The sequence below is a fragment of the Rhopalosiphum padi genome, chromosome 1, assembly GCF_020882245.1.
Source record: "Rhopalosiphum padi isolate XX-2018 chromosome 1, ASM2088224v1, whole genome shotgun sequence".
Taxonomy (NCBI): Eukaryota; Metazoa; Arthropoda; class Insecta; order Hemiptera; family Aphididae; genus Rhopalosiphum; species Rhopalosiphum padi.
Genome location: NC_083597.1, coordinates 82,865,800 through 82,874,843, shown reverse-complemented (window position 1 = coordinate 82,874,843; position 9,044 = coordinate 82,865,800).

Genomic DNA, 9,044 nt, shown 5'->3' with positions numbered 1-9,044 from the left:
GACCAATGGCATAGTTACGGTAAGTAAGTCGTAAGACATAATTTTGCAATGTGCATATTAATTTTAGGATATCGTGTTGACGGTTGACCTATATATTATATATTAATGTAGAAAACACTACAGTATGTTGACACGTTGTGTTTTAATTGTTTATACTTTATTTCTATCGTTGAACTATTTTTCAACAAATTAATGTTTTAATTGGTCACCGCCATTATAACTGAATGATGTTAAATATGTTTATAGAGCACAAGGAAAACGCTCTTGGTTTCTTACACATTTCTTTATCGTCTATTTAGAGTGTACAACAATGTATTAATACATTCATTAAAAATGTCTTCAACAAAGCATAATAAAATATCAAGAGCAATCGGTAGCACATATTGATAGATTGATAGGATTTTATTTTTAGTTATTATGCAAATAAATATGAATGTATAATATATAGGTATATTACAGGTTACGTTATTATAGTGAATGTTTAGTGATCACAAACATGAAATTGCGAACTACTACGAAATACGTGTATAATAACAGAATTAAGAAAAACAATAATAAAATCTGTGTGAACTAAGTATATCCATAAGATATAATTCAACGGTTTATTTGAACCGCGGGCGAAAAAAATAAAATATTTTAATTTCTGTCAAAAAAACTTGTTACGCCCTCAATTATAACAATTAATTGCCGAAACAATATTCTAAGTAATATTCGTCTTAGATTAACCGACGATTCTGATTTTCCTTTAAGATTATTAACGTTTTATTTAGCCGCAAAAACGGTGTTAAAAATATATTTACTACTCTGCATGTTATAACAGTAAAAAAAAATCCTGTTATACATAATAAGAAAACTACACACACACATATATATATATATATATATGATAATATATTACTACGTATCTCACTCTAAATGTGTGCGCGGTTAATCTGCAGCAAATATATTTATCGATCGAAATATTATTATAGAATAGTTTATAACTACCGCGGCATAGGATATAGGTATAGGTTATACGTATATTATGTACGCAGAGTACAAACTCGATAAGACACAAAGTTCGGGGGGAAAAAAAGTATTGGGCGTTTAATACTGCGCGTGAAAACGGATATGAGATTTAACAGAGGAAAAAAAAGATTCCATTCCGTAAACTTTTACAAGACGTAGCGGCGCAACGTATACAATATAACACACACACACACACATACCGTGGTTACCTGGGGCGTTTCGTTATACGCGGAAAGCACTCTCGCGGTTATCATATACCTACCTAGCGCCAAGTGCTTATACCATTCTGTCGTCTTAACCCCAACAATCCAGCGCGGTGTATATTTCGTATGCATTTTTTCGAACAGTCGAAAAGGGTTCGCGGGGGTAGTAAAAGCGAGTAAAAAACTTTTCGTTTTATGACGACACTATAATACACAGCGTACACGATCACCTACTAATTTCACCGTGTAGAATAAAAATATCTATAGAGCCTTTACTCGTCGTGCAATTTACTCCACGAGTATATTATTACACTGTGTATACATAAAACGTGTGTATTTACCACCACTACCTGTGTTTGCAAGGGGGGAATATTGACGGCACTATTGTTTTATTTTGACTGCTCCCGCCACCGCAGCTTAGGACCGTTCGTCGTGCTCGAACATTTTATTTTGTGTACCTAAGCACCGTAAAAAACTTTAAATTATAAACGAGTAAATAATAATAATATATACAATACGCACAGGACATATCAGAGTGACTCTTGGATTCCTGAAGACTATATAAGAGGACTTCCCTGTATGCAAATTATTATGTTTAACAGATCTCTCCATTAAGCACACAGTTTCATTCATTTCAGACTGTTTAAAATATGCTTAAGATCGGGTATTCGGATCGTACACAGAATGTCTCACAATCTTGACATCTCACTTGGTCCTAATTACAAAAAAAAACTTATTTATAATGATAAAAATAATTAAAAGCTAATCTACAAATATAAGAACATAATGTAAAGATGATTTATATAGATTTAAATAGCAAGTAAGTTAACAAAATATAAATATAATTAAACTAATGGCATTTGTTGTTAAATTATTTGTGACTTAGACCATAAAAAAAAAAAAAAATAATAGTATACTATATTATTTACAGTTGTCAGTTTCGTAATAATAATAAGACGATTTCCAAAAGATATAATTCGTTTTTGTTTCATATTTCAATCTTTTTGTTTTTCAATTGAATGAAATTATTAAATATTGCGGCGAATAAGTTATCATTTAAGTTATCTTTTTTAATGATATTTTGACGTGCCTATATATTATGTTAAAAACATTTGTACGGTACCATATACGCACTTGACATATTTATAATATATATATAATATGGACAAACAGTAAATGAAACATCATACAAACATATTCATTTTAAACCAAAAAGTAGGTACGTATTTATCCTTTTCACGTATACTAGACTTACTCGACCATTGCCTATGGTGGCGGGACGACGATAACACACGAGTATAGGCACTTAATTGACAATTATTTAACGAAAAATCGTCTGCGTAATATTATTCGCTCGTTTTACCGCTTACTGGTATAATTTTATTATATTATGTATTTATGTATAATATTAAATATAGTACGGTATATTCCTTACCCGTAAAATTATCATAAAAAGCGAAACCGATACTTGAGGTGAATGTTTAGATAAATACATTTTATGGAACTATTCGTGTTAATTATTCTTCCGAAATGAGTCGAACGACCGCATCGAGGGTGTTCGACTTATTATTTAAACAAGGAAATCGTTATCATTTAAAATGTTATTCGCCTGGATTACCCCAAAACGATAAAATACAACATTACGGAATAACGAATTTAGTTTTTAATACAGCGAGGTAATAGTGTAAAATATAAAAAAAATATATCAACATTTTGATGTTGGATATTATTATCTAGTAGTCTAGTACGTCATATTATATAATATTTATAAAACTGAAAAAAAATTATTACGTTATTTATATGTATAAATTGAAAAGAAAAATCACAATAAAAGTTTATAGTTACTCAAAGTCTCTGAACAGTCGAACATCAGACATAAGTTATTTTCACCAATTTGAGTCATGAGTAGTGCACTAGTGCGAGTGTGCGACTATAGTGAACAGTGAAATGAAAATAAAGTAATGCAATAATAAATGATAAAAATAATTGTTTAAATGTTATTGTTATTTGTATTATTGTTGTTATTTAGAACGTCAAACTAAAATATAAATATATATACATATATATATTACAATATTAGGTATAACTTATAACATGTGTCTATTAATACACGCCTTTGCCCTGCAATATGTTTTAAATTGTTCGTGTATTATTATAGCATAGAATTACTAAACAAGTTGCTGAATATTCAAATATTGTATAATGTTTATCATTTTTATTACAGATGCATCAACTATTCCTTTTATTTATTAGACGCACGGTTCAGCTGGATAATTATTGACGATATTTCACGATAAGAAATTTTTTCAATCACATTTAGTAGTAAGCAATAATATATCATACGAACTATTATGATCAACTATCATGATATTTTCAAATGTTCAATAATATTTTATATCAATAAAGAGTAGCGTTTTCGATAGTTGTATTTCTGTATAATATCATTACGTATTTAGTCACAAAAATATAAGACAACATTATACCCAATACCTATTATAATATCGTAAAAATAACGATCAAGGGGGTTCTATTCTCCCCGTACCCCCACCGCGTAAATCGTATCGTAAAAGGTCGGTCGTGCATGTCAGAGGACGCAGATTAAAAGTTTAACGGCAATCGGGGCTAGGTAGGGCCAGGTATAATAAATTGTGAACACTTGCAGCGCTGCAGCATACCAATATTATATTGTTATGACGGCTCGCTGTTCCGCAGATCAAAACAAATTTCACATACTGCAAACGTGCGCGGTTTTCGAGCGGATATAGGACGTGCGCCGCTAAATACATCGGCTAAATAGTCATCATAATATATTACAATAACAATATTATACGTAAAAGACCGTCACATCGTCGTATATTCTAATCATAAAAAACGTGTCCGCGACTTTGGCGCCCGGCGTTTGTGCCTATATGTGTACACGGCATACATAATGTATACATATATGTATATAGGTATATACAGTTTACAGGATACACACACACGCACAGGACGCGTCGTAATATAAGTATATAATATATACACAATCTATATACGTACTGGCGGCGGCTGCGAGCTTCTCGAAGGGAAAACCGCCTCGGCAGTAACTATAGTAACACCCCTCGTATTGAATCCAATTTCTGTTCGGTCGGTTTTATCTCCTAAGCTACCCGTCGTCCCACTACCCCTCCATCCGCTGGCCCGCCACTACGTTCAAACCACCCCCGTTCACCGCATGCCGCCCGAAACGCCATTTTGTCTTCTCCCGCGTCGTACCCCCTCTGGAGGGGCGCACTACGCCACCACAACCTCCTCCCCCCCCAACCAACAGCTCGTATATATATTTTATTTTACTTTTTTTTTTTATATACGTCTTCTTCTCTCGAAATGATTACCTCGTCCTTTTTACATCCCTTTTCCTCCGCGTGGCTATTTTCTATAATTTTTTTCCCGACGTTTTTCCTTTTTACCCGAGAGCCTGTCGGGCTGGCGGCGATGTCTTTTGCAGACAGTTTATATTTCGTTATTTTCTTGACTTCTGCGGGTTGTCCCGGATTTCGGAACAATCAATTCTACGGTCGAGGGGTGGAAAAAAGAGAGAGAGAGAGAGAGAGAGATAACGAAAAAAAACAAGAAATATGTTCATACGAATGTGTGCACACGTATATACGTTTTTGAAATATAATCGCAATACATAAGCCCATCAGCGGGGAATCGTCGATCCGATGAAGTGCGTCCCTCGTCTTAAAGAAGTTATTTGGAAACTCAGTTTTTTGTCACGTGGTGATCAATTATACAGTTACATATAATATTTATTATTTACCACGTGTTAATATATTTGTAATACATGTGACGTCTATTAATGTTTTCAGATATAATGTAAGCTGTTGATTGAAGTGCTGCATCTATATATATATTAGTGCCATCAACTATCGCATTTATAAGCAAAGGTGCACTAAAAATGATAATTTTTTTTATATTTGTACATATATAGCTATAAGTACTTCATAATATATTACACATGGATCAATTATAGATGAGAATAGAAGTGTTTCATTAAAATTATTTTAATACAGTTTAAAAACGATTAGCTTTTTCGAGATAAATTATAATTTTTCTCTACTTGAATAAGTCACATAAATCATGAATATAAAGTATGTAAATTAATACGAATATTTTTTTTTCAAATACATTTTTATAAGTGCAATATATATATATTAGTATTGATTAGTTACGTTAATACAATAATACTATTGAAATGCAACAATAATTTATTATTAACCGAACACTCAAAATAATTACCACGTTCGACAATATGTTGCCTAAGCGTAACTCCTTAAAACCGTTTTGTTGCATACCATTTTCCGATTTTATAATATAAACAATATGAATATCCCATATTACACCTAAATCACGTATATCAGTATAAAAATAAACAAATCTATGTATTTATGACAAAACACTTAAACTGTAAAACCAATTTTCAATAATATTACATCATAGGCAATACATATAAATAAATGTTTGGCGAATAGCAATTCGGATTCTACACAAATAAGGTTGAAAAATATCTTGTTATATTTTCAATTTCACTTGTAGCTTAAATTGTAATTATTAAAAATGTTAGGGTTTAAAATTGATTAATGGGTTTTACATATTTCACCGCCGATGATACGTACATTATAATAATATTTCAATAGGTTTTGTGAATTGGACGTGTCGAGTACATAATACAAATATATTTTAGCTTATCCGTGTAAAACGTTGATTTCCTAACAGGAACCTATGTGAACACGATAATATAAGTATAATGAGTTACATTATACATCTATTATAATCGTATCGTGTAATATTTTGTTTCTTACTGCGCAACGTAATTTAAATATTATTTTCATTGTTTGTCTTTAGATTTATATGGAATTAATAATCTAATAGAAATTGAGATTGTTCTTTATAGTGGATAAAACTGAACAAAATAACCGAACAAGCAATAATTACTGTTTTTTTTTTCAGCACAACGGGTGTAGTTAAATGCGTTATATTATAATAACGAGGTAAGAAAAAACAGGTCTTCAATAGATCCGTTCGAGGAAAGGAAGATTTCATCGGCAATAGTGATAATAATAATAATAATAATAACAATAATAATAACAAAAATCTCTTGGCAGAGTGTTGCGGTGCGAGCGAATTTACTTAAAACGAACGACGACCATTCTGCGGGACTACGGGCTTATGCTAAATCCTCTGTACCCTAAGACCTTCACTTATTCCGCGAAAGCCGTTTGTTTTTTTTCTTTGCGCGTCCTGTCGCAGGTTTTTAATATATATATATATATATATACGTAGACTTTCTCTACCGTTTTGCCTTTTTTTTTTTCATTTAGTTAATCGATTTGAAAACCGTAATATAAAAATAAAAAAAAAACACGTCGATACTATAAAAAAAAAAAACAATAATGATAATCACAATAGTAATAATATAATGTATTTACCCGCTAATTATTAAGTCACTGCCGTTTCAATGGGTATATACGCGTTATTATATACGTTTAATTGAAATCGGAAGCATTAAAAAAACACGCACACGCATCGGCCGTTTAATATATGTACGAGGAGCGCGAGCTAATGATATTATAATAAAAAGGGTATACGGTTATATTATTATTCCGACGTATTTAATGTGCTGCCGGGGTGTTAAACAAAACGACGCGTCACCATTAATTCGTTATTAACGGTCGGGCGGCCCCTAATGAACGGGGTCGCGTGTATATTTACTACATATATATATATATGTAAAGGTATATAATATTATAATACGCTGCGTGATCTAACACCATCTTATTACCTTATAGTAATGTACAGTTGTATACGGTTTTGGGTACATATTATGCATATAAGTGTTATATATAGTAATAATTTCAAATTATTGTCAAAATGGCTGATTGGTTAGTTCCGAGAAATCAAGAAATTTAGAACAATTTTTGTTTATTATTGATTATAATTAAAAAAAACAATATACCTCATTGTATTATACAAATCTAAATAAAAACTGTAGATGACTGACAACTATAGACATCAAACTCTTTTACAAGTTGTAACACGTAACACGTAAAATTTAAAAACTAAGCGCCATAAAATAGCTTAATTTCCCACAATATGTATAAAAACAAAACATCAGTCATGACTAGGGCCCGGATTTATATGTATAGGTATGTTTTTTTCAAACAGTCCAAAAAGTAGCTAGATAAGCTACGAGTTTGAATTATAGTTAATAGATCTGAAATACAAAGTTTTATTTTGTATATTTTGCCATTTTTCGGCTCGTACAGCATATTTCTGTATTTTAAGATTTTTCTTTACTTATGTACCGTTTTTGAATGCATAATATATTAATATATTAATATATTAATTAAATAACATGTTTATAGTTATACTTATAGTCAACACAATTTGCTTTTGGTATGTATTTATTTTCATTTAGACACATACTGAATTTATAAAAAAAGAAATATTTACGTTATTGCTTTTTCGGATTAAAATTATAATATGCCACATTACCACTGAAAATTTATCATTATAATATGAAATAATTTTTTTGCAAAAATATTAAAAATAACTAAATTAAAGATTTTTAAGCATATTATTTAGTTTTAAGGATATATCTACAAAATAAGGGCATATTTTATATTGCATATTTTTAAGGTTTTTAGAACACATAAATCCGGCCCAAATTATCCGGGTCCTAGTCATGACGTACTATAAAATTATGAATACACAGCAATATCAAAATAACAAAACCTTAATCTAAATTTACGATTTGTACATTACCTTAAAAGGCTTTTAACTATGCACTTCGGACACTTATTACATCTCGTGCAATTAGGTACCTAGGTCGTTATGTAATCCTTATTAAGAGTGCTCCAGAAGAGGTTCATTTAATTTACCAAGGTTCTCCGGAGCCAGTTATATTAATACAGTTTTAAAGAGTCTATAACAAAAAATGAGTTTTGTATTTATTTTCTTGAACAAAAATTGTAAATTATAAACAGTAAATAATACGATGTTTTTATTAGTTCTACCTATAGTCTCCAAATGATTACAACGAGTAAATCCTTGGAAAATATACTTGTCGACATTTTTCTTTTTGTTCTCGGGAGCTGGTAATCCTCACATATTTTTGCCAAACGAAAATCATATTTAATAAAAAAATTACATTCATGTATTAAATCGATTCCGGGTCAGTTATACACATGGTGATTAGATAACTAAGCATACTCACTTCCTTTTTTAGATTATGATTAATAATTTGGAAAAATAAACTGTTTCAATTTTGATTTTTGATTTAGTTAGGTACGTCATTATTTTCTAATAAATAATCTGCTAAATAATGTAAAGTAAAATTTGGTGGTTTTATTTTAAACAACAACAGTTTGTATCGTAATAGAACACTTCTTAAACGGTATAATTATTTTTAATAATTAGAAAATATAGTCTTTAAGTACATTCATAGTTTCTAAAAATTAGATTTTTAATAACTCCATGTTACATAAAAAAGAGGCGAGCATGCTTATACTTGATGAATCACTGTGTGGTGTGTAATACGTTTATGAAAAAGTAAAAAAGAAGTATAAATGTATATTTAATATGAGAGAACATCGACTTACTTGATTTTATTTCGTATTTGTTACAATATTATAATGGCTATATCTACAGAGCTGCTGTAGTCATGATTTCATGAATGTAAAGTTGCACACCAGAACAATGTTCTAAGCCTTTTGTTTCTTTTAAAAATACATTTTTATCGTACTTATTAAATTGTTAATATGATCTATAGACTATAAGTAGTATAAGCATCAT